Here is a 19,101-nt window from a genome sequence, read left to right on the forward strand (position 1 = left end):
ACTGAAGCTTTAAAACATACTGTAGCAGTCTTTCCTTAAGGTCTAAAGATCAAATTGTTTTCAATAGTTAATTTCTGAAACTTTGAGAGATATGTAAATATTTGAGCATTCCATTTTTATTTAAAAAAAAAATACCCAGGAAGGACTTCAGGGCAAAACACTCATCTTTCCTTCTCTTACCTCCCAAGTGCCTGAATAATGGGTCACTATATAATTTCTCCTTACTGTATTTGCCCTGGAGCTGGAAGGCATGGTGTACACTCAGGGCTCTACTTTTCACATGCTAAAAATTTCCAACAAATTTAAGATAATATCACACACACACGCATGCAATATGCTTTGTTGATTCTTTAAACTATTTTAAAAATTTTTGGAGGCCCAAAGACACATCTAGATTTAGTTTAGTTCTGCCAGCATGTCTGTGCAATGCATTTATTGAAAGTAGTATGTCTTGTGAGATTAGGGTTTGCTTATGCTTTCACTTAGAATTGCTGACATTAGCATCACATACGATGTACAGAAATGAGGACTGGTGATTCTGGGGATGGGTACTAGGCTACACTGTGCCTTTACTGGTAGAGGTAGCTTGTTCTACAAAGGCAAGGTCTAGATCTGCTTTCTCCCAAGTCCAGACAAGTTTGCACGTGAAGCTTCAGTTTGGATGCAGCGCATTCCAGGGAGTAGCAAAGAAGTCCAGCTTGCACACTAGTATGCTCACGGATGTTCAGCCAAAGAGTTAAAATGTGGTCACATTGTCAAAATGAGATGTGGGATTGCTCTGCGTTTGGCTCTCCTCGGCAGCACATGCAGGAGGGCAGCAGTCGGCAGCCGACACCATCCCTCCCGTCCCTCGCAGGCATGCCAAGGTGGCAGCTGGCTTCTCCGAGTCCCTTGCCCCCAACGAAACCAACCAAGGCAAGCAGCCAGCCAGCTGCCAGGAGCTCCTCCACCAGCAAGGAAGCCTGGACGCAGACCATCTCATGGTCCCCATAACAACTGGGCGCATAAAGGTTTCCGTCCTCGCCTTCGTGCGCTACGGATCCTGTGCAACTTCTGTGACAAAGCACTTCAGAGCATTTAAAGAAAAGCAAAAAGGGCAACAGGGTCTCTAGGGACACCAGCTTCAAAATTGACTTGTGATAAAATGAGTTCTCTCAGCTATACAAACAACAGGCTTTCTTTGGCCAACGACGTGTGCCACAACCACAGGAATTATTTTTATGGATGAGCAGTGGTTTATAGTTCAAGTCTTTTGAACTACCCACTGAGTCAAACTGCTCAGCACAAACAAATTCTCTCACTAATTCCGGCCATGTTTTGGCTGGTTCTTCTTGAATGGTCCAACGAAAAGATTCACCATTCGTAAACACACACTCAAGAGGTTAAAAATCCATTGCTAATGGCAGTTTGGGGATTGCTTACCCTTTCTATGCACTATTCCCTTACCCGAGGTATGTGACTGGACACAAAGCAAGAAGTTCTGCTGCTACTCTGACTTCACAGCCAGCAGAGAAAGAAAAGTAACCACCCTGCCTGTTCTGCTTCATCCTCCCTTCTCTCTCCCTCAAAAAAAGCCTCAAAACCAAAAATATGTTTCAATATACGTTTTCAGGAAAACTACTTAGGCTAGAATCTGTGGAAATCCCTCATTCACTGACACTGTAACAAAGAAGCCCTGCTTATCCATGTACTTCAGAAAGTATTATAACCCTAAGCACAATTTTATACTCTAATTTAGTTGAATATTTTTGTGTTACTCAACAGCTTTTACCTAGAGCGTATTCTCAAGCACACATACACAACACTGTATTGTTAATTACTCCATCGGTGTGAAAGTCTGCCAGGATTCTTACCTTTTATTTTTAGCCACTTCCAAGTACTTTTTGTCCGAGCCTGGACCGGGGAGCAGGGAGCATAAATTTCTATTAATCAATCAATGATGGCAGTGGTGGTGCACCCTAGTTTTTCATTCTGACTGCAAAGCAAAATTAAAAGCTATATTTTGCAAATTTACGCATTATAGATTGTAGCGGCAGCTGGTGGACTGCTGCTGAGACAGACCGTCTTTTCCCTTCCAGTCCCCTGTGACCGAGATGGAAGAATTACAGGACAGCACTAGCAGCTGCTGCTGCTGCCCCAGAAGCAGCAAGCCAAGGTCTCTGGAAAAATAATTGGGGAGGCGGGGGAAGGGAAGAAGGGGGACAAAGAAGTTGGGGAGGGGAAGGCATTGCCAAGGCTGGCGGCACAAACAACACGCTGCACCTTGCCCTCAAAAGAAACAATTGAGCTGGTTTGGGCTTCCTTCAGTAGACACAAGACTCTTAAACCATTATGAGTCTTTGAAACACTAACAGTTTTTGATAAGGACTTTTAGAGATTAAACAAAAAGTGAGCAAAGGCAATATTCCTTCCAGTCCGGTGACTGCAGCAGTTTGCTCTTGAATCCACTAAAAATAAAGCGTAGCATAATGAGAAACACCCTTCCTTGCAGCTTTTAAAAAGCTTTAGAGAGAGTCATTCTTCGGGAGCACTCTGCGACAGTGCGGGCACAGCCCACAACTCATTTCATGCCCCGTCTGTCTCCTGTAAAACAGGGAGAACCAAATCCCTTCTCACACACATGCGGTCATGAAGATAAATAATTAATGACTCCAAGACATCATGTGCAAACACTAAAGATCACTCATTTGATTAGAAAGATACAAAAGTGAAACTAGTGGGAATTGTGCCAGGTTGTCACACATTTCAAACCCACATGTTTGGTCACCCAAGCAGTGGCTCAATGCAGGCAAGCAATGCCCATCGATGCTACTCACCACACTAAATACGAAGAGCATCCCAACGGGGCTGAAAACACTAATATACTGACTGACCAAACAACGTCTACCCACATCTTGAAGGCTGAACTTCACCCCAAAGCCCTCCTGTCTCCTGGGTTCAGCAGCTCTGTGCCCACAGCTGACCTCTGGGGCTCTGGTCCCCCACCGGATGGGACAACAACAGGGCTGTGAATGAAGAGCACCCTCTACAACAGTAACTTCAACAGAAGTACACTATGGATGGTCATTTTCAAAAGACACAACCTATTATACACAAACCACAAATAGATCATGTCTGTCTTGCTGTTCCCTCCACCAAAAGACTTGCATGACACCAGTTGGTCCAGTGGACACCGCTTCATTTCCACAGTAGTGGCAGAGACTTCCAGATGAGCCACAAAACATTCAGCTATTCTAAAAGAGAAAAGCACCATCTCCACTACAAATGCAGCCTTCTATGCCCCGTACACAAAGATTTAATACAAAGACATACATTCAGAGTTTTACTCCTGCATGGGAGAATATGCTTCAGTTTAAATATATATCTTATCTTTTAATTGCAGGACTTCTTTTCATCCAGTATGTTTGGTCATTAAAAAAAACAGGAAAGAAAGAAAACATCGAATCATCTTTGAATTAATCTCATACACATAACCCAAGAAATGCTTAAGGTCAGAAGAAAGTACTGCTGGCTGAAACAGTTTTCATGGGTTTTGTTGTGTGTCAGAATCCCCTTCCAGATAAGCCCAGCACTCTGTATACTCTACATACAAAGCCAGCACCATTATAAGCAGACACAGCCTTCTCTCAGTGTTCAAATTTCACATTCATTTTGGGAAGCTAAGCCCGTGATTGCTATCTGAAGAAACAGCTTTTGATATATCATCAATTTCCTGAAGAACATATCAGTTTATTGAGCAGGGGTTTTCAGACTCTTGTATCTCATTCAATAGCATTATGCCTCACCTTTTTTTTTATTTTTTTTTTTAAACCATAAAAACCACTTCAGTGAAAACATGGGCAGAGTTACAGGATCACAGAATGGCTGAGGTTTGCTCCTTGTCCTGTCACTGGTCACCACCGAACAGAGCCTGGCTCTGTCTTCTCTGCGCCCTCCCTTCAGGTATTGTATAAATACCAATAACATTGATGAGATCCCACCTGAGACTTCCCTTCTTCAGGCCAAACAGCTCCTGCTCTCTCAGCCTTCTCTCTTACGTGAGATGCTCCAGTCCCTTCATCTTCTTTGTGGCCCTTTGTTGGACTCTCTCCAGTACGTCCATGTCTCTCTTGTGCTGAGGAGCCCAGCACTGGACGTGGCACCCCAAGTGTGGCCTCACCAGCACTGAGCAGAGGGGAAGGGTCACCTCCTGACTGCTGACAATGCTCTGCCTGATGCAGCCTGGGATGCCATCAGCCACCTCTGCAGCAAGGGCACATTGCTGGCTCATGTTTAACTTGGTGTCCACCAGGACCCCCAAGTCCTTTTCTGCCAAGCTGCTTTCCAGGTGAAAGACTTCATGTGGTTCCTGTCAGCCCATGTTTCCAGCCTGTCCAGGTCCAGCATTATCAGCCACTCCTCCCAGTTTTGTGTCATCTGTAAGCTTGCTCAGGGTACACTCTGCTCCACCATCCAGATCACTAATGGAGATGTTGGACAGTATTAGAGCCAGTATTGACCCCTGGGGTACACTGCTAGTTACTGGCCTCTAACTGGACTTGGTGCCATTGCACTGGCACTCTTTCTAGAGTGCTCTCAGCAGAGCTGAGGAAGCCAAAAAGAAAAAAAGCACAGAAAATCAAAGCACAGAAATCAAATTACTCTTTTACTCCCACTAGGGGCTCTGCAGATTGGAGTTGAACAGTATAATAGAAGGGACAGCTGGAAATAGATGTTCCCTAGCTGGTCATGTTCTATCAAAAAAAAAAAAAAAAATCCTTACATAACATCTAGTTGTAAGAGCTGTCACACTGACAAGTACCTCTAGGATATGCCCAGGCTCTTACCCAGCCTTTATTCCTAGGGCAAGGGAACTGGTAAGTTTCAGAGGAACAGTGTAAAAATTTGCAGTGATACTGATATAACCATATTTCCAAACAAAAAGTTTTAGTCAGAACAACTTCTATTAGAAGAACTTGTTGTGACTTGAGTTTTCTGTGCAGTTTGGCTTGACATCTCTTGTCACCAGGCATCACCAAAAACAGTTCAGTCACGACTTCAAGGTGATACCGTGGCAATAAGGATTACAGCGCACCTTCAGTGTTCATGCCAATTTACAGCTTTGTCAGTGAGGACACAGCTGAGGGCAAGTACAGGGGTTCAACTACACAAGAGCTTTCACTGTTCTGCTAAAAGTCTTAACCAGTTACGGAACAGGACAGTTTTTTCCCCTCCATAATTCATTAGGAAGGATTTATAGAATGGCTTGGCTTATTGCCACAAGACACCAAAACATGTGGCCCCAGAAGTCCCAGCATCACACATATGGAAAAAGAGGATCAATAGAGGACGGTAAATAGGGTCTAATGACAGCCTGCACCCGGAGCAGCCTATTTCAGGTATTGATTTCATGTGGCTCTATACTGAAAATATAAGCTAGGGCAGGCCTCTTCCTAAGCAGCAGCTCTCTCCGTGCCACCTCAGACACTCAAACATTATCTGAAGTTACTCATCTCAGGGACTACGCTCTCTTCCTCTCCTCCCTCTTTTTTGACCCAAAGGTATTTTTGACCTCAACCTTCTTTCTGTCTCTTCAGTAAGAATGAAGCCTTTGACTCTTCCAGGGGTTTGGGAGCATGATGGAGAGTTAAGCACCATCCACCGTTCTTTGCGTTTAAGCGCTTTTTGCTCTCCCTCTATTACCTCTTGGTCCCCCGTATTTATTTACCCACTATTCACTTGCTTAATTTAACAGATCTCTGTACCCGTATGTTTCTTCCTCTCTCAGTTGGGAGGCCACCGTTTCCCAGCACAGACACTTAAGAGAACCATCTACTTCATGAAAATGAATTCAGCAGATGTTTCTCCTTTGCAGTAAGTTAGCTTGGTGCAAGCGGTTTTACACCTACTAAATATAAACACATACGGAGGTATTTAAGGTATTCTGCCATTCACTCCACTTATAAAGATTGAGGAGTCTAAAGTTCAACAATATGAAAAGTTTGTTTTGAAGCCAGCATGGCCTTACCACATGCACATTATGGTAAGACACTTGAAATCACAGACTATGCCTGTGCCTTCACCTTTCATAAACATACGTACAGTCTCTACACTTGAGCAATAATTTCACATTTCATGCAAAGGGCATTAGAAATATGACACCTGGGCTCACACATTTAGCCTGAAACCCCAGGGTGATAATGCACTTTATGCGTGCACGCATGCATGTGTGTTGCCAAAAAGAATAATATAAAAAATCAACTGCAAACTTGCAAAAGTAAGAAAACAGACACACTGCAAAGTTCAGCATCTCCATCAGAGAACACTACATCTATAAATATTACCATTCTGGTAGCCTGCATAGTACGTTCATGTTACATGTAGTAAATTGATTTTGCATGTATTTATATGCAAAGAAATAAATTTACCAACTGCAGAAGATAAAGGCAAAACCTTCCCAAAAATACTGGATGGTGTCACAGGTATATTCTTGACCAATATCAAAACTTAATCCAATCCTCTAAACTGTTTGCACAAGTCCAGCTACCTTTATGCAAGAAAATGAGCACATTTGGTTGATTCTCTGGTTTCACGTATGAACCTAAAGATGTCATCAGGTTAAGAACCAGAGCAGTTACTGGCTACTCAGAATCTTTAATAAGGCATTTTTTGAGACTAATATCTACAATCCTGCACCATACTGTGGAAGAAGGGAATAAACATTGAAGTGAAACTCCCCAGCAGACCCTAGCTCTAAAATATTTTCAATTCATCATTAAGGTTCATTCTGAGCAAAGAATTTTCATTCTTTGAAAGTGAACTCGGTATCAGTTCAACTTCAGATAAATAGTGCTAATACTTAAAGCCCTTCGACAATGGCTATTAAAAGAAAAGTTCTATTCATTGCAGACCCATTATTGAGGTTCCCTACTGAGGAACATAATAATTTGCTGGATGATTACTTTATTGTGTAATTATTCAGAGCTTATTATATACACATCATCTCATAAGATAATGGGGATTGTCCTACAATCTTTGTATCTCCCTGACCAGTCCTTACAAGAAGCTAGAGGCACAAGTTGGTTTGACAAGTTTCTGGACCAAGACCACAGCTGGCAATGATTCAAACTGATTGCATCCAAACAGTCACAAAGGATACAACAGCCAAGGATAGTGAAGCCTGTGCTCCAGATGTTTGCCTTCAATGAGCTGGGAGGAAAACAGGCTTTAGTTGGGTACCGCCAGTGAGCGCAGCAAGATTATTTCGGTTGAGAAAGGCAGATGCTGAATTATCTAAACCTTAGTGCAAAACAGTGTTGCAGCCTCAGCAAATACATTGAAAAGGCAGTTCAAGTGCCATGGTAACATTAAGTGCCAGGCCACTGTTTATTTCTAGTGTGTATAGGCTACAGTAAACATCTGGTATACAAGTATGCATTTGATATACAACAAAGATCTCTCCCATCCTGAACTTCATGGTATTGCCTCACTGCTGCACCACAATAACAAGCACATGTCCCTTATTTAGGAGAAGGAGTCCCAGAAGATTTCCAATATTGCCTCATTTAACAATATATAGCTGGAATAAAGCTCTCTCCACAAGCTCATAGCCTTATGGGTTCCATACATACTTCCTCAAGAGCAAAGCTATTACTTGTTGTGCCACATTAGAAGGAAAAATATGATTTAAATCTATTTTTATTTACAAGCTTCTGGAGAGCTAGAATACAGATGTACTTCTTGTACTTGCATATGTAATCAATACTTTACATTTTCTATTTTTACTTTAAAATGACGGCTCATAGGAGTAATTGCTAACTGCACAGATCAGGAGAGACCCACTCTAGAGAGTTCTTTGTCTACAGACATTTTTCAGGAAAGCCCACTGCCTTTAACTTGAAAAAACACCCAACAGAAATGGTGAGGCAGAACTGGCTTCCTGCCATACATTTTAAATCAAAATCTAATGACAAACAAATCAACATCAAGATCAAGAGAGTGCAGTCCTCAAAATCTAAACTGAAACTTTACCCTCTGTGAAAGCAGGCTACACAAAACTCATGGAAATGTTAACATAGAAGATTAGCCTTTTCTCATGTTAAAAAAGTAGAAGACTAAAAAACACCCCATGCTTCTGCTGGTTTGGATGTTCCTTAAAATACAGCATGAATAATATTTTAAGTATTGTTATACACCTGAAAGCAGCAGGGACAGAAGACATGCCACGCTGGGTTAATCCAGCCATTCATCTACCTCGGTACTCTGTCTCCATGGATGCCAGCAGAAGACATTACGTAGCTGGGGACGTGAGCCCAGGCATTATCTGTAACTTATTGCCATCATTCCCCAGCATCCACAGTCAGATGTTAGTGAGAACATCTGCTCCCTTTGGTGCCTGTTCATGGACCTGCTGTGTCCACAGCCGTGTTTAACCTGCTGATGTGCCTCTACATCCTCCTACGGCAGCAGGTCAGCCAAGTAAGGCAATTCTCCCATTCACACAGTCAACGCTTCTTTACAAATACGAGACTTGCACCATTCCCTAGTGAGAAGTTACGGCTATTTTTGGAAAGAAGACCTGTAAAAACAATTTCCAGTACCCTCAGCACTCCTTTCAAGCACCGGCATGCATCAGCCAAACACACCTCTTGCCCCTGAGACCTTTCTAAGAATTTCCCATCACTTGGAGTGCCACAAGAAGAAAACAGGAATTACCATACGGGAACTCGGCCCGTATTTTAGTCTAGAGGAAAACAAACTTTTCAAATAAGCTGTTGGGGTTCCCCCCCCTCAACTGCTTGGAGCACACAAAGGGCACAGCCAGGTGTCCTATTCACACCATGGCCACTCTGCTGCCTGAAAAGTTTATCCACACTTGACCAACCAGAATGTCATCATTGTCATTCTCACCATTGGAAGTCAGATATCACTTCAACTTCACTTGCCTTAACCGATCCTATTATTATTATTGTTTTTATTTTTTCCAAGTGCTCACGTTACCCCAAAAGCTGCAGTTAAAACTTGATGAAGGAAAGACAAGGGAAGACTCACACGGTGAAATTTACTGCCTATCAGCCAGCTACGCTGCTTCTGTGATGAGCATCTATTTCTTGCAGAAAGAATGATCCAAAGCTACTATTTACACGTTTAAACTTACCCAGCTCAGTTTGTCTCTACCAGCGCACGGAACAACCACGTGAGCTATCTAGCTAGCAGATCTGAATGGCAGGAACTTCTGCCAGAGGCAGCAATAAGCTGCTGAGAACACATGCTTTTCACAGCCTAATATCTCTCTCTAAATTCAACCAGAGCTGTCTAACTGATGAGTACATGTGAAAAGAGGTATCAAAATCGTTACGATGGGCCACACACATGAATTTAGGAGGAATTTCTAAGGCACAAAGGGTGCACGTTTCCCTTGGTATGTTCAATTGCAAGGGTGCCCCTGCCTCTTCAGAAGGTTAACGTTAGGGATCTGCTCCGGAAAAATCTCATCTTGGGGCTCAGCACTTCCCATCATTCCAGACACCTGCTGCCACTTGCCACAAAAGCCAAATACTTGGGTTTATGCTTATCTATCAATGGCTCTGATTCATACAGACAAAAAAAACCCGCAGCACCACTACACTGTTTTCCCCACTTCCATCATCAGCTGCTTGAGCCATCTCTGTCTATTACTGCCTTTCCCTTTGGTTCTGCTCTCAGCGGTTATTGACAGTGCAGGCGGTGCTCAGGTGATACAGTGGGCTGAGACTGAGAAGGAGCACTCGTGAGTTAGGCGTAATTGTATTTTTTTAAGCCCCTAATCTACATATTTGGAGAGGCAAAGAAACAGAGATTATAGGCTTCACCCTTGACATTCTGCCAGATAACTTCAATCCTGTAAAATGCCCCCTAATGACCTGAATATAATACCGTGGTGTTACAGTGTCATTTAAATACTGCAGGGTTCTTCCACTGGCAGTGCAGTCTGCAGACTTAATATGTAATGTACAGGATTATACTGCCACTAAAATATTACTTAGTGCTGCTGAAATTTCAAATTAATTCTGGGAGCTAAATCATTATTCAACTCTGCCTTTGCAGAGATACATTCCCCTGGTTGTTTTAATAACAGCGATTTTAGAACTAAAAGGTTGGTACTGTCTCTTTGAGGCTCGCTCAAACGGAGAAGTGGCCTCTAAGCTGCCAAGCAAATTAATGCAGCGATGCATGGATGTTTGTGACCAAGAAAATAATTTGAGAGAAATGAGATCAAATATTAAGAGAGCTCATAGTTATGTGGCTGATGAATCATTTTATTATTTGACAATACAAGAAGTCTGGTTTTCTCTATATTTATATACATACACACATCTATGTTTCCGTCCCCCACCACACTCTTCCACAGACAGATTTCTTAATATCTGAGGGGACAAATTCTTGCTGAAGCCAATAACACAACTGTTGGGAACTGATTAAACCAATCTACGCCAGCTGAGGATGTGGCTTTCAAGTCATTTTGAGCTCTACTTTTCCAAACCTAAATAAACAAACGTCAGCTTTTTACAGCCCCAGCTTTCTTCTTCCTGTATAATTCCTGTTAGTGGTGAGTATTTTGTACCTTTGGGTAACTACAGCACTTTAACACTAAAATGGGCAGATCCTTGACACCATATTATAACCAGCGTACAAACTGATTTGCTGAAATATAAAGTAAGGAACGACAAAAACAGAGGATGGGCTAATCATAAAGGCAAATTTCTCCCCTCTGAAATTTTGCCCATTTTCAACTTTGTGTTTAGATTCGTTTCTGTTCCCCAGTTGAAATACAAGGCTGCTCACTTCTACAATGAAGATTCCTAAATTGGGGAAATGTTCCCAAGAAACATTGGAAAAAAGTGAAAATAAAAAAGAGTGATAAATGAGGAACGAGATAAGGCCAAATATAGGGGCCGAAAACAACTTGTGGTAGTGAGTCTACAGTTGGAATAATCAATCCTTCTCCTTATCGAAATTGTTACCTACTTCCTCATTCATTAATATTGTCCTTGTTTATGCTTGCAGCCAGGCCAAAGATTTTTCCCCTCCCTCTAGAATATAATTTCCTGCTATTGACAGACACGTTCAAGTGCTGGATGTGTGTATGTCTACATGGCATACTGCAGGCAGAGGCGAGCCTTCTTGGCCACCATCCAAGCCAGCTGTAAATGAGCCAGCTCCAAACTGGAAGCTGTGTAAGCACAATTAGCACAGCAGTAAGCCTGATCTAACACATCCTGCCAAGAGACCGAGCTTATTAGCTCGAGCTCAACACAATGCTAACGATGGATATGGGGCTTCTGGTTTGGCTCCACATAGAACGTGACCAGCTGAAGATGAGCAGATCAAGCTCGTGTCTGCCCATGAGAAACGATGTTCTCTCGGGGTATACACCTCTACTGCAAGGACTATCTTGTTCTCTCTACGTGAACTCCTGAAATGCTCTGACTGGTCCAGCAGGACCTTAGGGCTGCGAGCATATGGAGAGAGTGGGCGTCTCCAGGTGAGAACTTCAGAGGCATTATGAAAAAAATGGCACCAGAAAAGCCAATGGTGTGAGGGAAGGGCAGGGCAAAGTACTGCAAGATTCCATAAATTGATAAAGAGCACTCCACCTCTAGCTTCTCAGATTCTATCAAGTCCGGGGAAACAATGACCAGAAAACCTCACATCACCATACAGAACGTGTAAAATGGACTCACTGCATGGGCAGCTTTCCGTCCCACCAACCAATGAAGAATCCACTCAGTTTGGTGGATGTTAGAACAGAGCCTAAAAGAGGAATGTGCTCAGAGAAGGAAATATCTGTTATCAGATTGGGACCTGAGAAAACAGCGATCCTCTGATGGCATAGTTTACACTAAAGGAGCAGTGATAATCTGGTGGTTGGCACTAGTTTATAAGAGAAATCTGTGTATTCAGAGTAAAATGAGACAGAAATCAGAGGGCAGCAATGAAAATCATGGGGGGAAAAAACAGCATGTTGTAAGAAGAGCGCCTGAAGAAACTGGGAATGTTTACATTTAAAAGCACAGTAATAAAACGGTCATTGCTAAACTGTATTAAACAGAAACCATCCTACAGAAGTCAGTGAGCTTCTGCCCACCCAGTAAGAGAGCACATCAGAAAGAGGAAATTCCATTAAAGAAGATTAATCATACCAGGTTAAGAGATGGACTTAGCCATAGACAAAAGAAAAACTGAGAGCTGAGATTACACTTGCATTGTTCTTTTGTCTTGAGAAGGAAATAAAATTTCTCTTTCTTTTTTCCCACTTGAAGGCCTGAAAAAAGAAAGCTATGCTATCAGAAATATCAAGGCATAATAAAATGTGTGAAAACACGGTTGTACCATGAATTTTCTAACTTCAATAAGATTAAATAGAGGAATTTAGTTAAATACTTTTCAATATGAAACATATTAAAAAACCCACAGCAGTATTATTATTGCAGGTTAATTTAGCCTTATTTAAAATTTGTCAGTCGTTTAAAAAATACATATATAATATATAATTGTCAACCATTAACAGACTCAATTCTGAAACAAAATTGCAACTTATACATTCAATATTTCTAAAATATGTCTAATGTATACAACATACATATGCTTAAGCTATACAAGCCAAATTAACCATTCGGTCCCTTTACATATGCTTTCAGTGAAAAGATACAAATTTTTGGCTTCTAAATCAGCTGATCTAAAATATCCTAGAAGAATACATTTCTAATGGCTGAAAGAAAACACCGAGAAGATAAACGAGATTAAGGAGAAAAGGGAGGGAGGTAGAGAAGCAAAACATTTGCCAGTTAGCTACAAATAGTTTTGTATTGAACAAAAATAAATATTCAATCAGCCTATTATTTCTTTTGGAACTACCTCTTTGCACAGAGGAATGCAAGATAGCATCCTTTATAAGGCCACAAGAATCTTGTACACATCACCATGAAATAGGTTTAGTAGAGGATACAGCAATCTCCCATGCAGTCACATGATAAACGGAATACTTGAATACTGATTCTATTTGGTCTCCCTTCAAAGCAATATTTACTTTAAAAAAATAAATAAATAAAATAAATTAAAAAAAAATAATCAGAAGCCATCTGCCAAAGGAAGTACCTCAGACTGAAGGGCCTTGTCTGTGCTCAGTCTGTGCACATTGCTTTTTGTTTAGACAAAATAAAACCAGGATAAACTGCAACGTGTCTGCAGAAGGTTCTTCTATTTTTAACCAATACCATCCTGCCAGTATCAATTCATCCAGATAGAGAATCCTTCATTAAAAATATAATTTATTTTGGTTGCTCTTCACTGTGCTGAAGTGACATCTTTCCCAACCACTGTCAAAGGCAATTAAGAACACAGAGCTTTTGAGGATAAGTTTCAACCCATGATTCCCCTTGGCCTGCCTGAACAAAGTTTCCTTATAAAGGCTTGGGAAGCCTTAGATGGCAAGCGGCAAAGCCAAACAGCATGAAAAGTATTATTCAGATATACATACTATAGTTGCGAGATTACCTGCAAAAAAGCCTTTGCACATTCTGATAAAGGCACAGAAGCTACAAACCAGTGAGATATACTAAGGAACAAGATAAACACTGGAACAACTCCAAAAAAAGGAAGCTCTCATACAGTATTTCCACTACCTGAAGGGATAGATTTGTGTCCCTTTTTACCTGAAACATAAGGTGTACCTTACTTAAGCTTTACCCCATCTGCCTACCCCTACAGCATGCGAGCACTTTCAAAATTATCCCTACAGCCACCTCAACCGGTTCTTTCCATATTCTTTTAGATGGGAAGATGCCCATATTTTCTTACATCTATTTCTGTCAACAAAGCTGATTTTGGAAGAGAAAATTTCCCTTCTTCAAACTTCCAGCCTTTTTTCCTGCTCTGTCTTTGCCATATTCTTCCTACCCTAAGACCTTCCCAGCTATTAAATTCATGATTTCGCTCCTCTTAGTTCTTCCCCTTCTTTTGTTGACTGATATTGGTGTCACTATGTCCCCACAGGTGTGCAGGGGTACCAGCAGAAGTCCGACAATACAGTACCTGCGGCAACCAGACATTAGATATTTTACTGAAAAAAACCAACCTTAAGTCTTACTTTATTAAAGTAAATGATGCTATACTTCTCCATCGGGAGAATAGCATTAAATAATTAGTCACGCTGAAAGATGGGCTTCAAAAAGTGTGGCGGGTGGAGGAGGAAGGACTGAGGAAGTCCTGTCAATGTGCAGAACACAAGCTCTTGCTCAAGTCCAGATCTGACAAGGCTCCTCCTCGATATGCCAACTCAGTGCCTGAATTTGGGAAAAAGAACCTACCGTTTCATACTTTAAAGGAAAGCTCTAAGACAAACTATGCTGCCTTTCTGTAACTTTGGATGTAATTAATAATCCGACTCAGCAACAAGCCCACCTTGATATGGTTATAAACCTTCTGCCAAGTGGCCTCACGGAAGACAGAGCCGCGTTGCCGGGGTCACTTTTCAGGGTGGCAAAGCTGGAACAAGCAGTTCCTACCCCTGGCCACTTGTTACCAGCTCCCCTTGCGCTGCCCTCTCCCCACCCCTCCTGGTGGCCTTAGGACAGCTTTATGGTACATCGTGTAGCAAACGGAGTTGGTTAAGCTAAAAATAGTCCATTCATCCTCCCCCTCCCTCCCTTCCCATTTTTGCCGGGTTATTTTTAAAACGGATCAGCTCTCTGCCCTTGTTCAACAGGCAGCTCAGCTGGGCTGGAAGGGGAAGGGAGGAGGAAGAGGAGAAGATGTGTCTCTGCCAGCCCGGGGGTGTGAGAGGGACTGCAGGGTCTCCTTCAGCCCACCCTGCCAGGAAGACACAACACATCCCTGACATTGCAGACAGAGGGGTCCTCACAATCCCAGAGCAAGCTGGTGTTTGCACACCCTCAGGAGGAGCACGTGCTACTCCTACAGTTAGAAAGAAGAGGTTTGCATAATCTTAACCCTCATATCCCAGGAGCCAGAACTAATTCCGTGCTTTTCTGATTTGACTTGGGGATTCTACGCCGCCGCGGCAGGACTTAGGAAATGGCTCTTCACTGTAACCTCCTTTGAGTGCTCGTCTTTTGTTTGCATTACCCTGGCTTGCAAGATGACAGCTATCAAGTCAGATTACTGAATGCCACTCACGGTGACACATGCCAAAAGTAAACCATTAAGACTGTCTAAATAGCAGAGTTAGGCTTAATGTGTAGGTTGCCAGGTTATTACATTAAGAAATAATTCTGGACAAATTCAGCAATTAAAAAAGTGCCAAATAGCTTTTTTTAAACTATTTTCTTTAAAAAACAGATGAATTCTTAAAATTCATTGGACTGATCAGATAAACACTCTTTTGAATTCCTAAGAAATCCCACACCTTAAAGTGTCATGAATTTAGGCTGATAAAGAAGAAAAAGCCGGGGGAGAGGGGAGAATACAATAATTAAAAAAAAATAAAAATCCTCTTAACCCTCCTGTTCCTTCTGTGTGTTTATGAATCCTCCGGAAATACCATGGCAAACATTCCAGCTCTACAGCAGCGAGGCCACGTGACCTGAAGGCACAGCAAGGAACTTCTTTCCCAAGTTTCTTCGTGGAACAGAGAAGTGATTTTTATTTTATTTTTTTAAACCAGGAACCAAGTCCAGGGAAATCTCCAGGAAGTTTTCAGGAAAACAGACTTAAAACAGGGGTTTGGTGTAGGTTTTGTTTTCATTTTTTGTTTGGGTTTTGTTTTTTTTAAATTATTTGCTGCATTTCTATGCCTGTACACGTTATTTTCATAATAGAAGACTAAAGTATTAGACTTATATCCAGGGGCATAAAATACAGTATACTCTTTAAGGCACCATGAAAAACTACTTGCAATGTCCTCTAAATCTCCTATTAGAGTTACAATCAGTACTGCTGTATTTCTTAATATAGCCAAGATCTTTTCCCAGCGAAAATTATGGCACAGTTAAAACCTCTCCTCCTTCTAGTCTTTCAGTATGATTTCAGCCAGAACTATTAATGAAAGGATTTATGCACATGAGCTTTGCTAAACATCATGAAAAAGTACCCAGAATGAGAACCTGAATAACAACCTTCCATTTTTACAAACAATCATGTGTAAGTACTTGGGAGCAATCATTTAAAATGTAGGAGTATGGATGAATCATAATGTAATAGTTGAGTATCAGCTGAAATTTGTATTTTGTCTTAAAACAAAACAGAAGAAAGCATCACTGTACAAAAAGGAAAAGAGTCCTGCAGTACAAAAGCACAGCAAATTGCAGGCACACACCACTAACTCGCTTTTGTAGCCATGTCAAAAACGCTTCTAATTATCAGAGGTAAAAGAGGGATGGCATTTCTGCTGGAAGCAAGTTTTACACTTTAGTCTTTCCTCTCCCCTCTCTTTCAGCCTATAAATATTAGTCTTACACATTTTTTTTCCCCATACAGCTCTTGAAAAGGTTGAGTTTTTCAAGGCTGAGAGCAGACAGAAATGTTCATCAAGAAATGCCTTCAGGTCAACTGTCTGTAGCTCATCAAAGTGCAGCACTGGAAATACGGAAGAGGGGGAGCAGGATTACACGAGCACGGTAGAGCAGATTTTAAAAAAATAAACCAGAATCTGTGTTCTGATGATAATTAATTTTTTTCCTTTTGGAAATGGGTTCAGGGTTCAGTTATCATCCATGCACCCTCGGTGGTGATGGGCACAAGGGTACTGACTCCCCCCCCCCCAAATTTCAGCTGCATTCAAAACCAACTACAAATACATGAAAGAGTCTTTAATGCTGTTTCACAACATGAGGAAATGCCACGGGGATATGACAAGGAGTGAAAGTGGAGATGTTCAACGTAACAGTGTAAGGAAAGGCAGCTGGTCCACAAGAAAATTAAGATGTAGACCAAATTCTTGAGAAGCTCCGAACTACATTGCAAATAAAGCAAAGATGACGTTACCTATTGCTTTATAAAGTATTTAAAATATCTAAAAAAAAAAACTCAAAACAAAGCAAAAGCTGCAACAGAACAAGTTTGCAAAGATTATTTTTCCTAAGAAGGGGAGGTAACAGGAACCCTGGAGTGCCCACTCCGTGTCTTTTTTAATTCTGTACAACAGCTGGACATGAGCTATTGAACACGTTATTGAAACTACTGTTCATTTCTACTCAGGGATTTCTACTTTGTTTATTATAAATGCACATTTATTGGCAGCAACTGGAACATATTATTGCTCTGTTTTATAGCTCAAATGGCTCACGCAAGGAGTAATTTGTTTGTATTCTGTATCAGGATCAATATTGTACCAGGGATAGCCCAAGGAATGTTTATGCTGAGGGCTTTGCTTGCAGTGTTTTGTTGTTGCAATCAATTGACCAAACACAGGACTGCTTCTTAAAACAACAAATAAACTTTGATAGTGACCAGATCAGCCCTTAAAGCATAACAACACAATGTCTAGAAAAAGACTGAAAATCCACCAATGTTTTTACCACCTGGTGGTCCATAAAGGTCTCCTACCTGAATATTTCCCACCGGCCTTTCTTCCTCTCGGTAGCTGGGGACTGTTTCCTCAATGTCCTCACATAACAAGATCCATTTTCCTGCAATAAAAATACAGATACATCACGCTTCCGCTCTCCTGCGTAACACGGCAGCATTTGAAGAAGCTCACTGAACAGGCCTGAAATGAATTAAGAGCATTTGAGAGTCCCAGGACCAAGCTGAGGACCAGAGCTGAGCCTGGGCTGGGGTTCCAGCCCAGCCCTGCCACCCCCAAGCTTTTGGGACTCGCTCCAGTAATTTGAGTGTGAGAGGTTTTCTTGCCCATAACAGTGAGATGAAGATGAGTGAGAAGAATTCAGTCGAGGTTTATATCAAAATTTTCTGAGCCAAATGGTAATATTTTTTGTTCAGTTAAAGGTCATGCTGAAGTCTCTTTTATTCTCTTTATAAAGGGTACTCGCTGACTGTTGTGAGCTAAGTGCCATTAAAAAAAATAAACTAACCCCCAAACTCTGCTTAAGCAAACACACTGAAATACCTCAAAAACCACCATCCTGTCTGTAGCAAAACAAAGCAAGTTTATGGATTACGTTGGCACAGCACTGTGACTTCTAGGAAATGCTTTTTAATTATAAAGAAAGACTGCAAAGGGAGGCCGGGGAATGTTTATGGGCAGTAGGTATTGTGTTACATGCTGGTTCAGCAGGCAGACGAGGTTTCCTTAGAGAGACTAACTTCCAAATAACTTTCAGGCAAAAGATTTTCCATCAAACATGAAAAAGCAAGTTTCACAGAAATAAAAAAATAAATAGATAAGGCACGCAATTCGCAACCAGTCCAGGTTCTTCCCCAAGGACCAGGTGTGGGAGCAGCCACTTCCATAACAATTCACATGAAGCAAAAGTCACAGGTGACTTAAAAAATGCAGAAGGAAAACCTCAAGTTATTACAAATAACTTGTCAATTGTGTTCAAAATTTGTTCTGCAGTCACATTTATTCTGTTCACTGAGAATTCACAAAGAATAAGAACATGTCTGAAAAGCATATCTTAGCAACAGTCATCCCACCCCAACACGTACAGTGCCACCAAGGGACAGTCTGCTTCAGACAGGAACTCTGCTGCTTTTCTTGTCTCACAACAAATGGCAATTTTAGAGAAGTTACATATTGACAGGCACCCTGGGTGAATGATTGGCTTTTAAGGCCTCATTGAACTGTGAATGTTTTCCCCCACAACATATTTATTCTCATCCAGAAGTTTTCCCCAGTGCTTTTGTTCTGCTTATGCAAGCCAGGAAAAACATGTTAATTGATTCAGATTTAGTATGTGTTAGCATGGCTTTCTCAGCTAACTCAGACCGCGTCCTTAATGAAGTTGGAGTCAGTTATCTCTCCAAGTTTGTTCCTCCAAAGGATAAACTTTTGTTCTGTCTGCCCCAGGAGCTGGGTACCATTCCAGGTGTGTTTACGGGATGGGACTTTGGCAAAGCAGGCTGTAGCATTTACTTGGCAGCTTAAACTTTACCTCTCCCTTCTCCCTCCTGGACGCCTGTCCCCGGCCCTGCGTTTGTGCAGCTGCACGGGTAGCCGTG

General features: G+C 41.6%; 1 protein-coding gene across 5 annotated transcripts in view; it reads right to left on the reverse strand.

The window, feature by feature from the left end:
* ZMIZ1 (zinc finger, MIZ-type containing 1) overlaps positions 1-19,101 on the reverse strand; it is a 290,102-nt gene that overhangs the window by 202,312 nt on the left and 68,689 nt on the right. For all 5 annotated transcript variants that reach the window (XM_014956235.1, XM_014956232.1, XM_014956234.1 and 2 more), the window contains exon 2: positions 17,524-17,606. The gene's annotated coding sequence lies outside the window, so the exon portion shown is untranslated. The remainder of the gene's footprint in view (positions 1-17,523; positions 17,607-19,101) is intronic.

This window comes from Calidris pugnax, unplaced genomic scaffold (genome assembly GCF_001431845.1).
Source record: "Calidris pugnax isolate Ruff unplaced genomic scaffold, ASM143184v1 scaffold196, whole genome shotgun sequence".
NCBI lineage: Eukaryota > Metazoa > Chordata > Aves > Charadriiformes > Scolopacidae > Calidris > Calidris pugnax.